This window comes from Giraffa tippelskirchi, chromosome 8, assembly GCF_054371585.1.
Source record: "Giraffa tippelskirchi isolate mGirTip1 chromosome 8, T2T-mGirTip1v1.2.pri, whole genome shotgun sequence".
Classification (NCBI taxonomy): Eukaryota; Metazoa; Chordata; class Mammalia; order Artiodactyla; family Giraffidae; genus Giraffa; species Giraffa tippelskirchi.
The window spans coordinates 80,854,821-80,875,692 of NC_137282.1; the positions used below are offsets into that span (position 1 = coordinate 80,854,821).

General features: G+C 41.5%; 2 protein-coding genes across 4 annotated transcripts in view; one reads left to right on the forward strand and one right to left on the reverse strand.

The window, feature by feature from the left end:
• Positions 1 to 20,872, reverse strand: part of PRLR (prolactin receptor) — a 176,661-nt gene that overhangs the window by 106,536 nt on the left and 49,253 nt on the right. The gene's annotated exons all lie outside the window — the stretch shown is intronic.
• LOC145517745 (uncharacterized) overlaps positions 1 to 20,872 on the forward strand; it is an 84,256-nt gene that overhangs the window by 61,904 nt on the left and 1,480 nt on the right. Inside the window, exons 3-4 of one of the 2 annotated variants that reach the window (XR_014062301.1) lie at positions 13,747 to 13,848; positions 16,115 to 16,409. The gene's annotated coding sequence lies outside the window, so the exon portion shown is untranslated. Of the gene's footprint in view, positions 1 to 13,746; positions 13,849 to 16,114; positions 16,668 to 20,872 lie in introns of those variants that run through there. The other variant, XR_014062300.1, reaches the window with a different exon arrangement.

A 20,872-nucleotide genomic window follows, 5' to 3' on the forward strand; every position in this document is an offset into this window, starting at 1 on the left:
CTGACTCTTTGTGACCCCACGGACTGCAGCACGTCAGGCTTCCCTGTCAATCACCAACTCCTGGAGCTTGCTCAAACTCATGTCCATCGAGTTGGTGATGTCATCCAACCATCTCATTCTCTGTCACCCCCTTCTCCTCCTGCCTTCAGTCTTTCCTAGCATCAAGGGCTTTTCCAATGAGTCAGCTTTTCGCATCAGGTGGCCAAAGTACTGGAGTTTCAGCTTCAGCATCAGTCCTTCCAATGAATATTCAGGACTAATTTCCTTTAGGATAGACTGGTTTGATCTCCTTACAGTCCAAGGGAGTCTCAAGAGTCTTCTCCAACACCACAGTTCAAAAGCATCAATTCTTCAGCACTCAGCTTTCTTTATGGTCCAACTCTCACATCCATACATGACTACTGGAAAAACCATAGCCTTGACTAGACGGACCTTTGTTGGCAAAGTGATTTCTCTGCTTTTTTAATATGCTGTCTAGGTTGGTCATAGTTTTTCTTCCAAGGAGCAAGTGTGTTTTAATTTCATGGCTGCAGTCACAATCTACAGTGCATTTAGCACTCCTAAATGCAAGGGCTTGAGGCACGTGTCTGAATTCATCTATGGCATGAGTTTCCTGTTGCTACCTTTTGTTTTAGTCTGAAGCTTGGTCTCTATGATAGGGAGAGTGTCTCTTTCAGATGCTGCCCCTAAATTTCCTAAGACCTAGTGGTACAGAATATCACTAAGGAAAACTGATTCACAGAAGTTTATAAAATGTAAAATTTTGGCTCAGTGAAGTGGTTCTGCTGAGAACACACAGTTGTGGTTCCGTTTAAGAAATCACCCACAGTGAAATGATAGGATGGATGTGCTACAATACAAACTATGTGCTATGTGCTATAATACAAGCAACAGTGTGCATGCTATGGATTTAGACTGAAAATTTGAATCTGAGGGAAATAACATGTTGGTGAGAATAAGCTTCAAATATTATTAGAATTTCATTGTATGTGTTAGGTGAAGGGGCCTTCCTTAAAATGTCTTCCTTAGGGACCATCACAGTTTCTAAATAAGCCCTTGGTCCCATTCACTCTGGGAGATACCTTTTAGAGAAATTTCATTTTGATAAAGTAAAGATTTATTGTTTCCGGTGTAAATAATCTCATCCACGTGTGTGTTTTGAAACACCAGGGCTTTTTACACCAGAGCAAAGCTGTACTACATACTGAATAAGTTCTGTCAATATCGAAAACTATTTTTCTTCCCTAACCATAGCCATCAAGTTGTTTCACAAGAGGAACTGGGGCAGCTGTGAGGAGCATGCTTCTAGAATAGCTAAAGCGAAGCTTCCTGCCCTGGGCTATCTGGACTGCTTGGAGACTCTCTTGTCCTCTGACTTCCAGGATGAATTTGGCCCCAGGGAGACCTGGCAGGAGACTGAGGCAGGGAAGGCATGTGGTTGGGGTGGGTGGGGCATTTCTTCCCCCTGTTGCTCTGCTGCAAGGTCACCTGGGCTGACTGAAGGTCACTGCTTCCTTCTGCCCTTTAGCACTATTCTCATCCTGATAACTCCGTCTACAGTGGTTCTGAACAGTCTCCTGCACCATCGAGCTCTCCTCAAACTGCCCTGTTCCTACAGGGCCCCTGTCCATGGGGACCACCCGACTCTCCCCACAGTTCCCTCAGCAGCAAGAGGTCCCTTCTCACACCAGGTGGATCCTGCTGGCCCCAACCCACAGTGGAGGCTGGTGTCTGCTTTCACTGCTCTTTCTCCTCCAGGGTGACAGACAGGATTTGATTTGTCGTGAGGAAAATGTTAATATTTTTATTGAAGCAGAAATGAAGTCTATGAAAAATGTAACAATTTCACTGTTGCTTTACCTTTGTGGATAAGAAGAAAGTTTCTGATACTTAGGCTGTGGGGTTTAGAATTTCTTTTATCTTTCTTTGTTGGCTTAGGTGTTTTTTTTTTTTCTTTCAGTTTTAATGTATTTTAATTGAATTACTGTTGATTTATAACATGTTAATTCCTGCTGTACAGCAAAGTGATTCAGTTATATATATACACACGCACATTCTTTTTTAATATTCTTTTCCTTTATGGTTTACCACAGGATATTGACTATAGTTGTCTGTGCTACACAGCAGGACTTTGTTGTTTATACATTCTACATATAAAAACTTACATCTGCTACCCAAACCTTTCACTCCATCCATTCCCTAACCCCTTTCCTCTTGGCAATCAGAAGTCTGTTCTCTATGTCTGTGAGTCTGCTTCTGTTTCATAGGTTCACTTGTGTCATGTTTTACATTCCACATACAAGTGATATCATATGGTATTTGTCTTTCTCTTTCTGACTGACTTCACTTAGCATGATAATCTCTAGCTGCATCCATATTGCTGCAAATGGCACTATTTTGTTCTTTTTCATGGCTGAGCAGTATTCCACTGCATAAAGGTATCACATTTTCTTTATCCATTCATCTGTTGATGGATATTTAGGTTGCTTCCATGTCTTGGCTATTGTGAAGAGTACTGCCATGAACATAGGGGTGGAATCTGGTTTTTTGAATTATAGTTTTGTCTGTATATATGCCCAGAGATTGCTGGATCATATGGTAATTCTATTTTTAGTTTTCTGAGGAACTTCCATACTGTTTCCCACAGTGGCTGCACCAACTTACATTTGACTTGGCTGCTTTTGTTCATTGTTGCGATTGTTCTTAAAATGGTCTCAGAAAAATGAGCCTTGACAAAACTTGACTGGTGGTGAAGCACATCTTATTCCCACTCTTTGCCAACACACTTGTTGCCCTTTTTGTTCTTATTCTGTTTCCTACCCTTCTCCCATCCCCAACCTTCATCCCATCTGTGGTTTATTTATCAAGGTCTTGATCTCTAGGGACGTCCACATAGATGTTAGCTGATAAAATTCAGTATCTTCCAGGGGTGGGTTCATCTTTATGAGGGCCTCTTACAATCTAGAAATCCTTCACTGTGGTGGTGGGGTGACAGGCAGACAAAACACAATTATTATTTTAGCCAGAGGATCCATTCATCACCTGCCTTTTCTCTTCCTTAGCTTTGATGTGGTTCCCTAGGGAGAGTCATTCCAGCGAAGGAGAAACAGCCCAAGCAGGTCTGCTGGACCCTGCACAATGCAATTCTAAGGGATCTGGCAGAATCATTTAAGAACTCAAAGGGCAAGACTGGCCTGAAGTCCATGACCATTATTTAAGGAAAAAAAATTGGAAAACAAAATGCAGAACCTTGCCTTCCTCAAAGGTCACTGCTACCAAGAGTGACCTTCTAGTTCAGAAGTTAAATTCCCAGTTTCTCTTTTATTTTTGGCAACTGAAACTTTTCTGCTTCTTACCTCTACAAAAAGACGTGTCACATTCAACTGAAAGACACGTCAACTGATATATCAGCAAACAAATAATGAAAGAAATGCGAAAGAAAGAAATGATTGTTGCTATGCGTTCCTTTTAAGGGCAGTTTTTTTTGCTGTTCTTTCTTCATTTCTTATGTTGATACATGCTGCTCTGGTTTTATTAATTAATCCATGATGATTTGAATCCTCCTCCCTCCTTCACCCCAGTTAACTTGTTCATTCCTGTTGATGGGTGTTTCCCTCATTTTTTTCTTACAATGCTGCAGTGAACCTTCTCTAGCTCAAAGCCAGGCACAAATGCAGAGATGTGGCCATTTTGCCCCAACCACTGTCACTCTCTGTCTTCCACATCCTTTTCCAGGGAGCCCTATTCCTCCACCCCATATTCAAGCCACTCTGTTTGGGCTCCATCTCTTTGCTCCTACTGTCTGACCAGGCCCTTGTTTCCACAACCTGTTTTGTGATTTGCCAACTTGACTTTACTCTTGGGAACTCCTCCAAGACGAGGCTTTTGTTTCTGCCTTCAGACCAGAGAGAATAGGTAAGAGCCCCACCCTGAGCTCCACAAAGCCTGTGGGACTTGCCATACCTGGACCAGCTCTTTCCTGGCCCCTGCCTGACTAGACTGCAAGCCCAGAGATGCAAGAAGGGGTCTGGCTCAGTCAGATCCCTAATAGATGCTCAGCTAAGGCACAAGGCCTGGCACATGTATAATCTTAAGGATGATTGTAAAGTTATTTTATGACTTAGTAAGTTAATTGCCATTACTTTTAGGTGTCAACTGCCTTGTAGAAATAATAAAGATTAAAGATAGATAAATAAATAGATCTGTCATAAGCCCAATATCTAGTGATTGATGTAGAATACACATGTAGGTACCTCAACCCAAGGGAGAATCTGTGAATCAAGGAGAAAAAGCCTTTTGTATGCTTTGCCTCCAGAGTTTCTAAGAACAAGTCTTTTAAGCATCAGCATTTCAGAGGCCATACCATGCCAAAATTTTCTGCAGTGTTGCACGCCTTTCTCTCTTTTCTCCCAACACGAAGACATGTCTTCGCAATGGGAATATTATTTGTCAGTAAGACTTCAAAAACTGCCCCTAATTTCCTGGTCTGATCAGAGAATACACTTTTTCAAACAATGTTCTTCCACACTCATTTTTTTGTCCTTCCTGTTTAACTATTTCTCTATGATCATAGATATGAACATAGATAGCATGTTTAAAAGCAGAGACATTACTTTGCCAACAAAAGTCCGTCTAGTCAAGACTATGGTTTTTCCAGTGGTCATGTGTGGATGTGAGAGTTGGATGGTGAAGAAAGCTGAGTGCCGCAGAATTGATGCTTTTGAACTGTGGTGTTGGAGAAGACTCTTGAGAGTCTCTTGGACTGAAAGGAGATCCAATCAATCCATCCTAAAAGAGATCAATCCTGGGTGTTCATTGGAAGGTCTGATGTTGAAGCTGAAGCTCCAATACTTTGGCCACCTCATGCGAAGGGTTGACTCATTGGAAAAGACCCTAATGCTGGGTAGGATTGGGGGCGGGAGGAGAAGGGGACGACAGAGGATGAGATGGTTGGATGGCATCACCGACTCGATGAACATGGGTTTGGGTGGACTCCGGGAGTTGGTGATGGACAGAGAGGCCTGGCGTGCTGCAATTCATGGGGTCGCAGAGAGTCGGACACGACTGAGCGACTGAACTGAACTGAACTATGATCATATACACAAAGTAAGAGAATGCTGAGAAGTAAAAGGAAGAAAAGGATTTAAATCAACTGAAATCCCGCTTAACAGGGGCAACTCCTATTTACATTTGGTGGTATATTATTTGAGAATATCCCCCATGTGAATACATATATAAATTATATACTATAATATCTACTGTATAATATTATATATGTACATATATATTTCAAATACACACATACACCCTCTTCATGTAATCTGCCTGATTGTTTTCATAAACCTCAACTTAGTCTCCCTATGTACCATCTCTTGTTATCATAGAATTCTTTCTCAGTCTTCTTTGATGAAACCATCTCTTTGTTTACAACTTCTCCCAATTACATTTTTTCATGGCTTTCCTCCAAACCAAGAATTTCACTAAATGCTCATCTGCTTCAAAAACCATCACTTCGAAATTTCATCTTTTTTAAACTTTTTTAATTTTTTAAATGAAGAAGTAACACACATATCACAAAATTCACCTTTTTAAAGTACACAAGTCATTTTTTTTTTTTTTGGTATGTTCTCAAGGCTCAGCATTCATCACTATAATCAATTTCAGGACATTTTTGTCACAACCAAAATAAACCCTGAAACATCAATAGTTACCCCCCATTACTCTGTCCCACCAGCTTCTGGCAAACAGTAATCTACTTTTTGTCTCTATTTATTTATTCTGGACATTTTATACCAATATAACCAGTAAATACATGGTATTTTGTGATTGGATCCTTTCACTTTGCATATATCTTTGAGGTTCACCGATGTCATAGTGTGTACATGTATGCTAAGTTGCATTAGTTGTGTCCAACTCTTTGTGACCCTATAGACTGTAACCCACCAGGCTCCTCTATCCATGGGATTTTCCAGGCAATAATACTGGAATGGGTTGCCATGCCCTCCTCCAGGTGATCTTCCCAACCCTGGGATTGAACCCACATCTCCTGCAGCTCCTGTATTGCAGGCAGATTCTTGACCGCTGAGCCACCGGGGAAGCCCCTGTATCATAGTATATACTATTTCATTCCTGTCTATGGCCGAATATTATTTCATTGTTTGGATTACTACATTTCGTTAACCCTTTGATCCACTGGTGGATATTTGAGTTGTTTTTCCCTTTTGGATACTGTGAATTGTGCAGCTATGAACATTCATATACAAGCGTTTGTGTGTCTGTTTTCAGTTTTGGGGGTTACATATTTAGTAGTGGGATCATATTGTAACTTATGCTTAACTTTTTGAGGAAATACCAAATTCTTTTCTGAAGTTGCTGCACAATTCTGTACATCCATCAGCAGAATATGAGGGTTCTATTCTCTCCACAGCCTTACCTATACTTGCTATAACCTGTCATTTTGATCACAGCCATCCTGTTTAGTACAAAGTAGTATCATATTATGGTTCTGATTTATATTTCTGAAGGGAATAATAATGCTGAACATCTTTTAATTTGCTTATGGGCCATCTGGGTATCGTTTTTAGAGAAATGCCTATTCAGATCTTTGTCTATTTTTAAAATTGGGTTATTTGTCTTTGTATTGTTCTAAGTTTAACCTTTTTAAAATTTTTTTTTATTTTTTAAATTATGAAAGTATGACAGCACATTTACAGAGGACGTGGAAAATAGAGAACAAAGTTACATATATTTCACTATGTATTATAATTATTTTTTTAAGTAGATAAATTAAGATTTTTAGTTGGAGTTTCAATATCAAACTCTCAAAAGTTATTACAATGAATAGACAGAAAAGCAAAAAGCTACAGTAGACCTGAAAAGCACTATGAATCAACATATTTAAGATTTATATAATTTTCACACATGAGTAGGGTACAAATCCTAATCAAGTTCTCATAGACTATAAACCAGGAGACACTGTAACATACCCAGGGATATAAAACAGGGTGCAAAAATTTCATGGTCTAAAAGTATAGAAATCATACAGAGTCTGTTCTCTTATCTCAATGGAATTATGGCAGAAATCAATATTAAAAGATATCTGAAAATAACCCACATATTTTCAAGTGTAATGTGACATTTACCTAGAGAGATCTTTGACTTAGCCATTGAAAGCCAAGAAGGTTAAAAGACTGAAAAAACACAGAGGGTGACTGCAGAGAAGAAAGTATTTAAATGAGAAGTGAAATGAAGTGTCAGTTGCTCAGTCATGTTCGACTCTTTGTGACCCCATGGACTGTAGCTCACCAGGCTCCTCTGTCCATGGAATTCTCCAGTCAGGATTACTGGAGTAGGTAGACATTTCCTTCCCCAGGGGATCTTCCTGACCCAGGGATCAAACTCGAGTCTCCTGCATTGCAGGCAGATTCTTTACCATTTAAATGAGAAATTAATGTGAAGGATACTTAAAAAACCCCATGTATTTGGAAATTAAATGTTCACTTTTAAATGAGCAGTGTATCTAAGAAGCCTATGAAGATATGATAATTAGAAAATATTTGTAATAATAAAAATGAAAAGAGAATTTATCAGAATTTGTTGTATGCAGCTGAAGCTGCTCAATGCAAGTAAATACAATGTGGAATCTTGAGTAAGGTATGAAAACAAATAATGGACTAGTATAAAATTTTGTGACATTTTAACAAATCTGTACTTTAGTTAATAATACTGTATCACAGGTTACTTTCTTGTTATTTTTCTTTTTACAATATAATATTTCTTTATATTTTCAGAATTGGATTAGAAGTTTTGAGCCTCATTCAAATTTTTTATAGAGATCACTAAAATAATAAGCTTTCTAGACTTTCAGCAGTAATAATAGATGTAAACTTTTTTGAAACCAGATTTTTGCTGCTCAGTTGCAAAATAAGCCATCAGGAAAGATGATATGAAGGAGCTAGATCTTCATCTTACCACTTGCCCTTAGAAACCATATATGTTTGGCTTTTACATACCATAGACACCGAGAGTCGGCCATCTGTGCCATCTAAGCTATAGTTTTCATGACTTATGGGGCTTGAAGATAGTTATGTGGCTTGTGAAGGAACTAGCTTGCAACCAGGATATACATTGCTAAAATCTGGTTGCCTATACAAAACGCAAAATGTTCATTGTATGCTCCATAGAAATCAGCACAGGGAAGAGGTGCCTTAGTTACTGATGTTAGTTTTTCCAATGTCTGACTTTACTTACATAAATGTAAAGGAGCAGATGAATCCTAGCAAAGTTTGCTCTATGATGAAAGTTTCATTATTCCATTGAATTATATTATGAAATGAAAGTATGATCTGTTGGAAAAGACTTTTGTCTATGAATATATTAAAACCACATTTTAACAATGCACCAAATCTTCTTAGAAATATCGTATTTAAAGAAACAAGCTACATTTACAAAAACATTACCAATCACTGTTAACATACTGGTTAAGTAAAAATGAAATAAAAAGTGCAAATACAACTGAGCCCTGAAAATTCTAATTGTGTGAATAAATATCTCACTGCAAGTTTTGAGATAGCACTTCTTAAAGTGTGTGCATCCTGGCTAAAGTTTCCATCAGTGACGAGCTGTCTCTTAACAAGGATGTCATAAGAATTCCTGGGACCTTTCCAATGACCTTTCAATCCTTCTTAGCTTAAAACTGGTTGCTGGCTTTCACTATTCTCAGGACAAGACCTCAAGGCTCTTCTCACCTATGAACTCTACTCCTTGCAGCACTGTTTCTCCCAGTCAGCCCCGGCCCACCTCACACCTCAGGCTGGTCTCAAAAATCTCTCCTCTGTCCACAGGAATGGTTTTTTCTTCCCCTTGGTACCCATACTACCCACACAGTTTCTATCTAGCACACAGTGATGGAGCTGCAAAGGTTTGCTGAGAAAGTGATGGGATATATTTGCCGTGCTAATCCTTGCTTCCTGATTTGGCTCATGAGTTCATCCTGCCATTAAAGTTTCATGTGTTAAAATCTGGCCTATCCCTCAATATTTACTTCTCTGTGGCCACGCGACAGTCTTTTACTGATTGCTAGTTACAGGCCAGGTGAATAGAACAGACATGATAATAGTAGAGATATGGGACTTGCTCTCACGGAGCTTCTGGTCCACCACAGTGGTATAATTACAGGCAAATGAACAGATGAAGAACCTTCTATCATTGTAAATGCTTAGGGAGCACTGGGGGCCACACACTGACTTCATATGGCACTCCTCTATACTTCTCATTTGCACAATTATTGCACATCTGTGCAATAGTTAATATTGTTACTGTACAGTTAATTTTTAAAAGCAAGTATGTATCTCCTACCTCCTTCATTCAAGACTGAAGATGTTTCTGAGAGCAGCGGCAGATGGTAGGTATTTAAGAATATGTCATTGATTACCATGTCCTTGAGCAAAAGCACTGATAAGCATATTCAGTTAAATCCTAAAATGTTTATTCTTGAGGTTCCATAAATATGACAATTTGTCCTAATATTTGTACTGGTATATGTAGTTGAAGGTCCAATGACCAGCCAGCTAACATCTGTTGACAATATTTACATTGGAATGCCACTGGCCAAGAGTGATCTCTTTAGGGACTAGGATTTATCAAAGTCATGATTAATACTTCTGGCATTAACTAGTCAGGCATTTGTTGTTGTTTTTTAGTCGCTCAGTTGTGTCTGACTCTTTGTGACTCCACGCACTGCAGCACACCAGGCTTCCCTGTTTTTCACTATCTCCTGGAGTTTACTCAAACTCATCTCCAATGAGTTGATGGCATCATCCAACCATTTCATTCTCTGTCATCCTCTTTTCCTCCTGCCTTCAATATTTCCCAGTACCAAGGTCTTTTCCAATGAGTCGGCTTTTTGTATCAGGTGGCCAATGTATTGGAGCTTCAGTTTCAGCATCAGCCCTTCCAATGAATATTCAGGGTGATTTCCTTTAAAATTGACTAGTTTGATCTTCTTACTGTCCAAGGGACTCTCAAGAGTCTTCTCCAGCACCACAATTGGAAAGCATCAATTCTTTGGCAATCAGCCTTCTCTATGATTCAACTCTCACATCCATACATGACTACTGGAAAAACCATAGCTTCGACTAGATGGGACTTTGTTGGCAAAGTGATGTCTTTGTTTTTTAATACACTCTCTAGGTTGGTCATAGCTTTTCTTCCAAAGAGCAAGAGTCTTTTAATTTCACGGCTGAAGTCACTGTCCGCCGTGATATTGGAGCCCAAGAAAATAAAGTCTGTCACTGTTTACATTTTTCGTCTCTATTTGCCATGAAGTGATGGGACCGGATGCCATGATCTTCATTTTTTGAATGTTGAGTTTAAGCCAGCTTTTTCACTCTCCTCTTTCACCTACATCAAGAGGCTCTTTTGTTCCTCTTTACTTTCTGCCATTAGGGTGGTATCATCTGCATATCTGAGTCAGGCATTAGGTCTACCTATTAGTTTAACACAAGTTAAGCTGGTCTAACACAAGGGTGAGATATACCCTTTAATTAAGTCAAGTTAGTCTAATACAGGGTGAGCTATACCTTCTAGCTGGTGAAGTAACAGCAAGAAGGATGATTTGGTACACTTAATTTTAATAAGGTTGTGGGGGATAGATGCTGTGTGCTTGTATTAATTTTGAATTGTTTAATGGAACCATTAAATTCAGAAACATTTCTAAGCAGAAAATTTCTTAATGGGTATCTCTATGCCTATAAGCAAGAGATGCTGCTCAGACTATATTATTCTTCTAAAAGAGAATCCTTCCCTCTCTCTTAATATGTTCAATACCACCAATCTACAATATTCAGTTTTCATAAAATCAGAACTCATTTATAGATTAAGTGCAATTCTCTGTGAAGTAAGGAATAAAATGAGGCTAAAATAACTTGACCCAGTAAATTTCTTTTTTATGATTACGGGGAATAGATCTTAAAAGCTTCCTAAGTGGGAAAGGTTCTTAGGAGGGAGCAAGCACCATGGCAACTCCAGGTTCTGTGTGCACAAGACCTTGGCTCTGATGCTGTCTTCCTCTGCCCACACTCACTGAAATGTTTCTGTAGGTTCTTCTTTCTGGATCTCTTCCATGGAGTCCTGACAGCTCTTTTAAGGTCTTCAACTCTTGTCAGGTTGAGTTAACAAGTGATCCCATGTGGTTGAGGTGGGGAGCACTTCGAGGATGTCACACAACACCTGACCCATGTTCACTGAATGTTTTCATGATATATTTTCTACCTTGGAGAGCATTACATGCTGGTTCACAGTCTCAGGCCAACAGGCTTTGTGGGCATTCTTTACACAGAGTACACAGAATCTTCCAGGCAAATAAAACCTTTGTGAACAAAAATCTGCCAGGTTTAACCATCATCTGTTTACATGCTAGGTCAAATAAAGAACTAAGTGAAGTAAGCCACAGCAAAAGACAAATCCTGTATGATATATCACTTATCAGTTCAGTTCAGTCGCTCAGCCATGTCCAACTCTTTGTGACCCTATGAATCGCAGCACGCCAGGCCTCCTTGTCCATCACCAACTCCCGGAGTCCACTCAAACTCATGTCCATCGAGTCAGTGATGCAATCCAGCCATCTCATCCTCTGTCATCCCCTTCTCCTCCCGCCCCCAATCCTTCCCAGCATCAGGGTCTTTTCCAATGAGTCAATTCTTGGCATCAGGTGGCCAAAGTATTGGGAGTTTCAGCTTCAACATCAGTCCTTCCAATGAACACCCAGGACTGATCTCCTTTAGGATGGACTGGTTGGATCTCCTTGCAGTTCAAGGGACTCTCAAGAGTCTTCTCCAACACCACTGTTCAAAAGCATCAATTCTTCGGTGCTCAGCTTTCTTCACAGTCCAACTCTCACATCCATAAATGACTACTGGAAAAACCATAGCCTCGACTAGACGGATCTTTGTTGGCAAAGTAATGTCTCTGCTTTTTAATATGCTATCTAGGTTGGTCAAAACTGTCCTTCCAAGGAGTAAGCATCTTTTAATTTCATGGCTGCAATCACCATCTGCAGTGATTTTGGAGCCCTCCAAAATAAAGTCTGACACTGTTTCCACTGTTTCCCCATCTATTTGCGATGAAGTGATGGGACTGGATGCCATGATCCTAGTTTTCTGAATGTTGAGCTTTAAGCCAACTTTTTCACTCTCCTCTTTCACTTTCATCAAGAGGCTTTTTAGTTCCTCTTCACTTTCTGCCATAAGGGTGGTGTCATCTGCATATCTGAGGTTATTGATATGTTGTATTAAAAAATACAACAAACTAGTGAATATAACAAAAAAGAAGCAGACTCACAGATATAGAGAAAAAATTAGTGGTTACCAGTGAGGAGGGGGAGGGGCAGGGCAGTATAGCAATAGGGGAGTAAGAGGTACAAACTATTAGGTATAAAACAAACTACAGGGTAGTGCAAAGAGATCAGACCAGTCAATCCTAAAGGAAATCAACCCTGAATATTCATTGGAAGGAGTGATGCTGAAGCTGAAGCTCAACACTCTGGCCACTTGATGTGAAGAACTGACTCATTGGAAAAGATCCTGATGCTGGGAAAGGTTGAAGGCAAAAGGAGAGGGGGGCAGCAGAGGATGAAATGGTTGGATGGCATCACCATCTCAAAGGACATGAATCTGAGCAAACTCCAGGAGATAGTGAAGGACAGAGGAACCTGGCATGCTGCAGTCCATGGGGTCTCAAGGACTCAGACACTACTTAGCGACTGAACAATAACAACAACAACAACAAGGATATATTGTACAACACAGGGAATATACCTAATATTTTATAATAACTATAAATGGAGTATAACCTTTAAAAACTGTGACGCACTGTAGTATAAATCCGTAACATATAATATTGTACATCAGCTATGTTTCAATTAAAAATAAGAAAACAAACAAAACCGACAACAAACAGACAAAAAGAACAAACAATAATTGTTGACCTAAAGAAACTGATTCTGCCTAAGGCAGTAAGTTAGCTGGCCCAAAACAATGCCTTCTTCACGTGAAATGTTACTATTGCCAGAAATACTTTTTCTGTCTGTGAATTACGTGATTGCATGTTCTATACAGTAGATAGATTTCCACGCAGATAGATTTTAACAGACATAAGCAATAAAGAAAAGAACAAAGCGATCATGAGAAACGACTATTATCTTCATTTGATTCTCACTCGCGTTTCACCCCCACTCAAAATTTGAGGATAGGAAGGAATTGACAAGTTGGAAGAGACCTAGGAGATGCACACGTGTGGAAAAACGTTGTCATCTTACATAATCACTGAATTGTGATTCAGGAGGACACTAATGAAGCATAACAGCTCTCAGCATTTTGTAATAATGCTGGTTTTATAGACAACCTAAGGGGAAAGGAACCAGTTTACATGGTCATTCTAGACACCGTCCAGATTCCCAAGAGACTCTCTGGAGTTGTCTGTGGTCTCCCTGTCATATTTACTGGGAGTGTGAAAAATAAGCTCGTCCTACAATATGGGATGGGTCATTTAAAGGCAGGAGAGAGCTGCCTTAATTCACAGAGAAACGACGTAACTCTCAGGACTGGAAAACATTTTGCTCAACAGCAGACCTCTGCTGTTTCCCCAGAGATCCATTTCATTTGGATAAATGAGCCAGCAGAATCTCAAGAGCTGCCTGATACGTCCTGAGAGGGACGTTTGAAATCTTTCTCCCCTTCCTTTCGTTAGCTGCCAGTCTAATAAAGTGATGAGAGCGTGAGAATTCAAAGGATCAAAGGAGGAATGAATGGCTCCTAGACCTCAACAAGCCCTCTCGGCGTAAAACACGAGGTAATTATCCAGATTAGAAATTAAACCCTCTTTCTTGTTTTTCTCCTCTTTTCCCCTAGTGATGTAGGTGCTCTTAGGATAAGAAAAAAATTTAGGGTAGATATAATTAAGTTGTCAACCAGATGTTACTGCACTTTCAACATGGGAGCAGATGAACAATCTGGATGAAGCCTTGATTTTTATTTCTCTTGGGGAACCACGGAGCCAAAATACAGCCACATGAAACAGTGGAAATCCCAGGAACTTGGCTACACTTCCATTCTCTTTGGGCTCCACTACTTAAAAAAAAGTCACTGGATTCTTGTTTTTTCCATTGCTTCATGGGACTCAGCTGTCATTCACTCCACTTACAGAATTCATCACTCCTGAATGGGCCCCCAAAATGTTCATTATTACCAAAGACACAGTCATGTTTAACTTATTTTCACGATATCACAAATCAAAAATGCATACACGTTTTTGTTGTAAGCTGATACCATGTTGTTTAAATTCTTTCATGGATTTAAGAAATAATAATGATCACTCTTTGTCTAACAATCACTAACCTTTACTGCATGCTCACTATGTACCTGGTACAGTTCTCATGTTTTAGGTATGTTCACTGACTTCAGGCTCACAATGGGAGTAGAAGGCAAGGGTTAAACTTTTCACCTTACAGCTGCAGGAGTGAAGGCATAAGTCAAGGTAGCCCATCCAAGTTCATGGAGTATAATGAGGGCAAAGGCAGGGTTTGAACCCTTATGGGCTCTGCTTCCATAGCCCAGGCCCTCACCCACACTGGGCACTGACTTTTGTGATCTGATGGCCTTCGAGAGGGTATTTTCAAATTACCCTGCAAACTTCTGAACTTTCCTGCTTCTCAGACTTTCCAGGCACGAAATAGTTCATATGAGAAAGTGAATTATTTACTTTGTGGAATACAGAGGCCATAAACCCACCTTTATTGCTCATCCACTTAAAAACATCATACAACTATTCTCTTTATGATTAACAACAACCTAGGCTTCCCAAGTGGCGCTAGTGGTAAAGAACCCACCTACTAACGCAGGAGACATAAGGGATGTGGGTTCGATCCGTGGGTTGGGAAGATCCCCTGGAGGAGGGCATGGCAACCCACTCCAGTATTCTCGACTGGAGAATTCCATGGACAGAGGAGCCTGGTGGGCTACAGTCCACAGGGTTGCAAAGAGTAGGACACGACTGAAGTGACTTAGTGTAAGTAAATCTCTAGTCCAATCTCCCATTGAAGGGAAATCATTGCTCTTCAGCCTCCGCTACTTGTGTCTCCTCCTTCAGCCACTGAATCAACACAATGAAGCACCAGGAATGGCACCAACCTGCAGTGTTTGTGCACTGAAGACAGCTCCAATTGCTGGAAAAACCTGGGTATCCTATAGTTCCACTGGTACTACTTTTCACTTTTGAAACAAAGAAGAATGCCTCTTCTTCCTCTTCTATATGAACACTTTAAAGAGCAGACAGCCACCCCATTCCTCTGGGGCTTTCTCTTCTACAGAAAACAAAATCTCAATTTTTTTCTCATATTTCTCTGGTTCACCAATCTGCTTCCTTGTTGCCTCCTACTGGACACACTATGAGTTGCCAATGCCCCTAGTCAAAGGTCCATCACAGAATTAGGTACAGGGATCTCAGCGTGTCCCAGCTTTAAGCCTTGAGTCCTCCATAAAGCTGGCAGGTCTATGGCATGCCTTCCATGGCCAGAAAGTGTGGCCTGATCCCAGGTCCTGTGCCTCTCTCCCATGGAGCCCATCACATTTGCTTCATTTAGGCCAAGAGTCTTCAGGACACAGAAAAGACTTAAGACTCCTAACCCTTGGACAAGGAAAAGGACTATGAGCTCAAATGAAGTCCTGGCCCTGAGTTAGTCCATTTGTGATTAACTGCAGACACACATGTGGGCATGTGAGCGTTTCATTTTAGAGGAGCCGGAACTGACTGGAGTGTTGAAATCTCAGGGTTATAGACTGAGAAGTCTCTGATAAAAACAAAACAAATATGGTATTTAGAAGACCCTGCCATCTACTTTTACCAAGTCACTCATTCCGGGTTATATAAGAGTTTTCAAAATATTTTTCCCACCTGAAAGAAGGCAACCCAAGAAGACTTGAATTTATTCTTAGAGAAAAAGTCACTCTGGAGTACGTTAAGCTAATGTTAAACAACCATCTTTTATAGTCTGAATTCTCAGGCATCAAGAGCTTAGCCTCTTTCTTGTGCCCTTACTTATATAATCTTGTTCTTTCAGATTCCAGGGAAGATCAAAAAGAAGTTCTGATGATGGTTGACTGATTCAAAGCTTACGTCTCAGAAGAGTATTTGCTTTTAAGAGAGGCACCCTTAAATGCTCAGATGGAAAAAAAAAAGTAGAACCTGGTGGATTAGAATCAATTAGACATGGACTTGGGTGCCATCACACCACAGAGCCCCTCACCCACAGGGGTCTACCTGTAAGGTCAACCCTGGCTGTACATGACCTCCTTCCCTTCCTCACAAGACGTGTGGTTCTACTTGGCCAAAGCAGGGACACACTGAGGCTGTAGGTGAGATGGGGTGGTGGAGTTCTAAGCACTTTGTATGTATTTAGTCAATCTTCCAAATGACACAAGTATCTGTGAGGCACCTGTGGGGTAAGCCACCTAACTATAATTGCTCAGTTTAGCACAGTGCTACACATATAGTAAATGCTCAGCAATATAGTTGTTATTATGAGTTCAGAATGATAATATTTTGGTATGAGTTAAGCAAAGGTCCACTTTTGTATTTTATCAATAAAGCAAAGTTTTGTTTTGCATAAAAAAGTTTAAGGGACTGCTTGAAGGACTTTAGAGAAACAACTATTACATAAGTCATTATAAAGCTCCCTTGGCTTTCAGATCCCCTTGGACAGGAAGCAAACTGACCTATGAGCCATTAGTCTTACTCTCTAGACTTGAACTTCCTTTTATTTCAGACATCTCATCCATGTACTGAGAAAAGGCAAAATGAGTTCCCATATCCCTTCCAACCAAAATTCCAGGATATGTTCATTTCGTAGTGAGTATAGTAGCCAAGGAATCTCTTGGGGGCTTACCATCGTTTAGAATTATCTTGACCTATGAATGAAGTTCTCTTTAGGTACTTTCCAAATCAGGCCAGACTACTGCAATTCCTTCTAAGGTAGTGTGATTTTATTCTCCCAACACAGCCCAGGTGACTCAAGTGGTAAAGACTCCACCTGCCAATGCAGAAGACGCAGGAGACATGGGTTTGATCCCTAGGTCAGGAAGGTACCCTGGAGAAGAAAATGGCAACCCACTCCAGTATTCTTGCCTGGAGAATTCCATGGACAGAGGAGCCTCGTGGGCTATAGTCCATGGGGTTGCAAAGAGTCGGACATGACTGAAGTGACTGAGCATGCAGCATATTCTCCCCAAACACCTGTTTCGTTGAGATGTCAAATCAAAAAATCTGCTTTCCTAGAAAAATCTTCCAAGTGAGTTCCCCGAGGTTTTAGGCTTGGGATTCTTCTAACTAAACTGATAGGGCCCAATGTTTGTCTGTCTGTCTGTCCTGGAGCCTGAGGAGGAATCCCACAGGGGCAAAATCTTCATGGAAACATGCTTCTAGAAAACACATAAGTCCTAGCTCATTGTGAATCTCTTTGGCTGTCAATAATTAACTCCTAACTGCAACAGTCACACCGGTGGAGGGCAGAAATTCTGTTTATACATACACACTGCTGAGGCCTAGAGGTGAAGGCTTACCATGGGTGAAAAACAACTGTCTCCACTTAGATCAGGTATCTTTGCAGGTCTAAGACTAGCCTGTCGACCCTTATGAGAGCCTAGGCAAGGAAGTTGAAAACATACTGCAGCATGTTTTGCAGCATCTGTTTCTGTTCGGAATATTGGGAACACGAGGAATGTTTTCCCAACCAGATCAGTGCATTATATGACAACCAGGCGGTGCTGGTGTAATGGGTCCAAATAACTCACAAAGAGTCAGAAACGACTTAGCGACCGAACAACCACAAGCTGCCAAACATCAAGACTAAACTTCATCTAGACTCACCAGGGAGAGATCTTAGAGATCTTAGTGATCTCAGAGGGCGTCTCTTCTCTACCCAGAGGAAGCGCTGATACTCCATGGAGGCCGAGGTTCACTCAGAGGGAGTGGCTCTCCCCAAGACTCCAAGGGGTGCTGGCATTACTTGGAACACCTGTTCTGGTGCACCTGGCCCTTTAGGTCAGGGACGATAGGGTGACGTCAAGACAGTCAGTATAAAAACCTCACTGAAGCAGACAGGGAGCCTAGGGTGGACCTGGCTAATTCCTTTTGCTCCATTTTGATCAAACAGTTTATTTCTAATATCACATATGGAATATTTTCATAAAATCTCATCTATCCATTGCAAACTACTTCACACTGGGAAGATGGCTATGGCTTCTCTGCTGCTTTGAGAATAAGTATTCTTGCTTGCTTGGTCCCACTCCTGGGACTGACCTGTCAGCTCTCAAGAATCAGGCCCCTGCTCTTGCTGATTTTGGTGCCAGGGCACCCAAGGTGGCCCGTGGCTGGGATGTTCTGAAGGTAATCAGAGGCAGCTGCTGTGAAGCAGGAAGGGCACCAAACCAGCAGAGTCCCAGTTTTTCTCCTCAGTAGCGGGGGATCTTGGTCAAGTCAGTTTCCTTATCTTTAAAATGGGTATAAGAATCTCTACCTCAGAAGGTTGTTCTGCAGGGTAAATGTAAGCAGTCTGACACATTATAGACAGAGGCTGGATTACTGTCATTAATGGGATGGGTCCCAGGTGGGGGTCACGATATCAGAGTCCTAGGTTCCTTCCCTCGTTAATTCAATGACCATAAGCCGCTCACTTCTCAGTCTTCTCTACCTGCTCTACTGGATTGCTAAGATCCTTTTTTTTGACCTGAAGAGTCCATACCTCCAAGCCCCTCAAATAACAGATAAGGAAACTCAACCCAGAAAGGTGAAACCACTGGTCCAAGGTCACAAAGCCTGGGGGGCAACAGAACCAGCAAGGCAATAGAACCTCACCTCCCAGTCTAGGGTTTTCCTACTGGAAGGCAGAAGCTTTCCTGTTTACCTAGTGAAAAGAGACAGGAATTCGAAGGGCAAGAAGGACAGAGGGACCTTGCCTTGGCCTTGGAGGTCAGTGTACATGTTTCTAAGATGAGGGCTGTAGGACATCAGTCAACAGCAAGATCCATCCTTTCAAAACCTCTCTGTGGACAACCACCCTTCTGGTATCTCCTGCCGCTGAAACTCTATACCCCCAGTCTTTTTTCTCAGCAGCTACTTTTGACTTTGGCCTGTGTCAGCTATCCTCTTTCCCAGGCCCATGCCATCTCCTTAATCCCTGGCTGGTACAGTCATGGGGCAGCTGCCCACAGAGGTCAAGGGGCCTGCTAAGAAGAAGAATCTGGCGATGCCCAGAAAGCTCTAGAGAGAGGCCACTGGGTCCTTTAGGCCCAGCTCTGGCAGATTTCAGCAGCTTCTTCACCTGGAATTCACTTGGGGCCACCAGATTTGTTTAACCATCCACACAAAAGATCAACACACCTTATTTATTTTTTAAAGGGCTGAGTCTAAGGTGAACTCAGGTGAGAAAATACTTTACTCAGGTCAGCAGGTCCCTTAGGCAGCCTGCTGGGTTCGGCCCACGTGGATCACCCTTCAGTAACCTTCATCTCCAAGGCTGGCAAGCTGGTCTGGCCCTAGGCCCCAGGGCTGAGTCACTGGTGATGGGAAATTTGCTTCCATGGGTTCATCAGGAAGACAGCGCCTTCCCTGGTTTCTTTCTAAAAGAAATGGGAATCGCTTTGTTCCTGTTCTAGGCTAGTTGCATCGTCCAGTATGCACAGCTTAGAGAGCGGGGAGAAAAAGCACAGACCTCATTGAGCCTACACATTCTCATCTTGTACCTGTTAGCCAGAGAGATCATCCAAAACCCTCACTTGGTGGGTTATAAGCCCTGACTGACAAAAAAGACACAAGCCGTGAATCACTGGTAAGGCTATACTGGTGCAAACCAGCTGAATTTCAACCCTGCCAGCCACTCACCTGGGAGTTTTTAATTTATACCTGGCATAATCTAGCATTATTGAGAGCTTCTAGGTGCCAGGCACTGTTCTACGGGCACTAATTCATTTAATTTTCATTGATGAATCTATTTAGGTGGGGTTATGGGTTAAATCGTCTCCCCGTCAAATTCATATGTTGAAACCCCAGTACCTCAGAAAGTGACCATATTTAGCTGCTGCTGCTGCTAAGTCACTTCAGCCGTGTCTGACTCTGTGCGACCCCATAGACGGCAGCCCACCAGGGTCCTCTGTCCCTGGGATTCTCCAGGCAAGAATATTGGAGTAGGTTGCCATTTCCTTCTCCAGACCATATTTAGAGATAGGTTCATTACAGAGGCAATGACATCAAAATGAGGTCATTAGGCAGACTTTAATCCATTATGGCACGTCCTTATAACAAGGGGAACTTTGGATGTAGACAGTCATTTGGAGTGGACGTCATGTGAAGATGAAGGCAGAGATCGGAGTGATGCATCTCCAAGCTAAGGACACACCAAACACTGTCAGCAAATCAGCAGAAACTAGGTGACAGTGAGGAAGCAGAATTGCCTTCATGGCTGTCTGAAGGAACCAACCTCTATCTCACATCACTAGGCTCCAAAACCTGTGAGACAATATGGTTATGTCATTAAAGCCTCTCAGTTAGTGGTACTTTGTTATGACAACCCTAGCAAACCAATACAGGTGAGAAACAGAATGATCTCATGTTACATGTGGACACTGAGGCAGAGAGGTCAAATGCCTCCCTAAAGCCACACAGCTCACAAGGGGCAGGCAGTTTATTCCAGAGTTTGTCTTCTTACCTACGTTAGAAGGGGGTGTTTGCCCATTGCCAGGCTCAGAGACTCAGCTACCCAGTATATCTTCACAGCTTTTTTGGGGGGTATGTTTTCTCTTGGATTCTACACAGGGACACAATT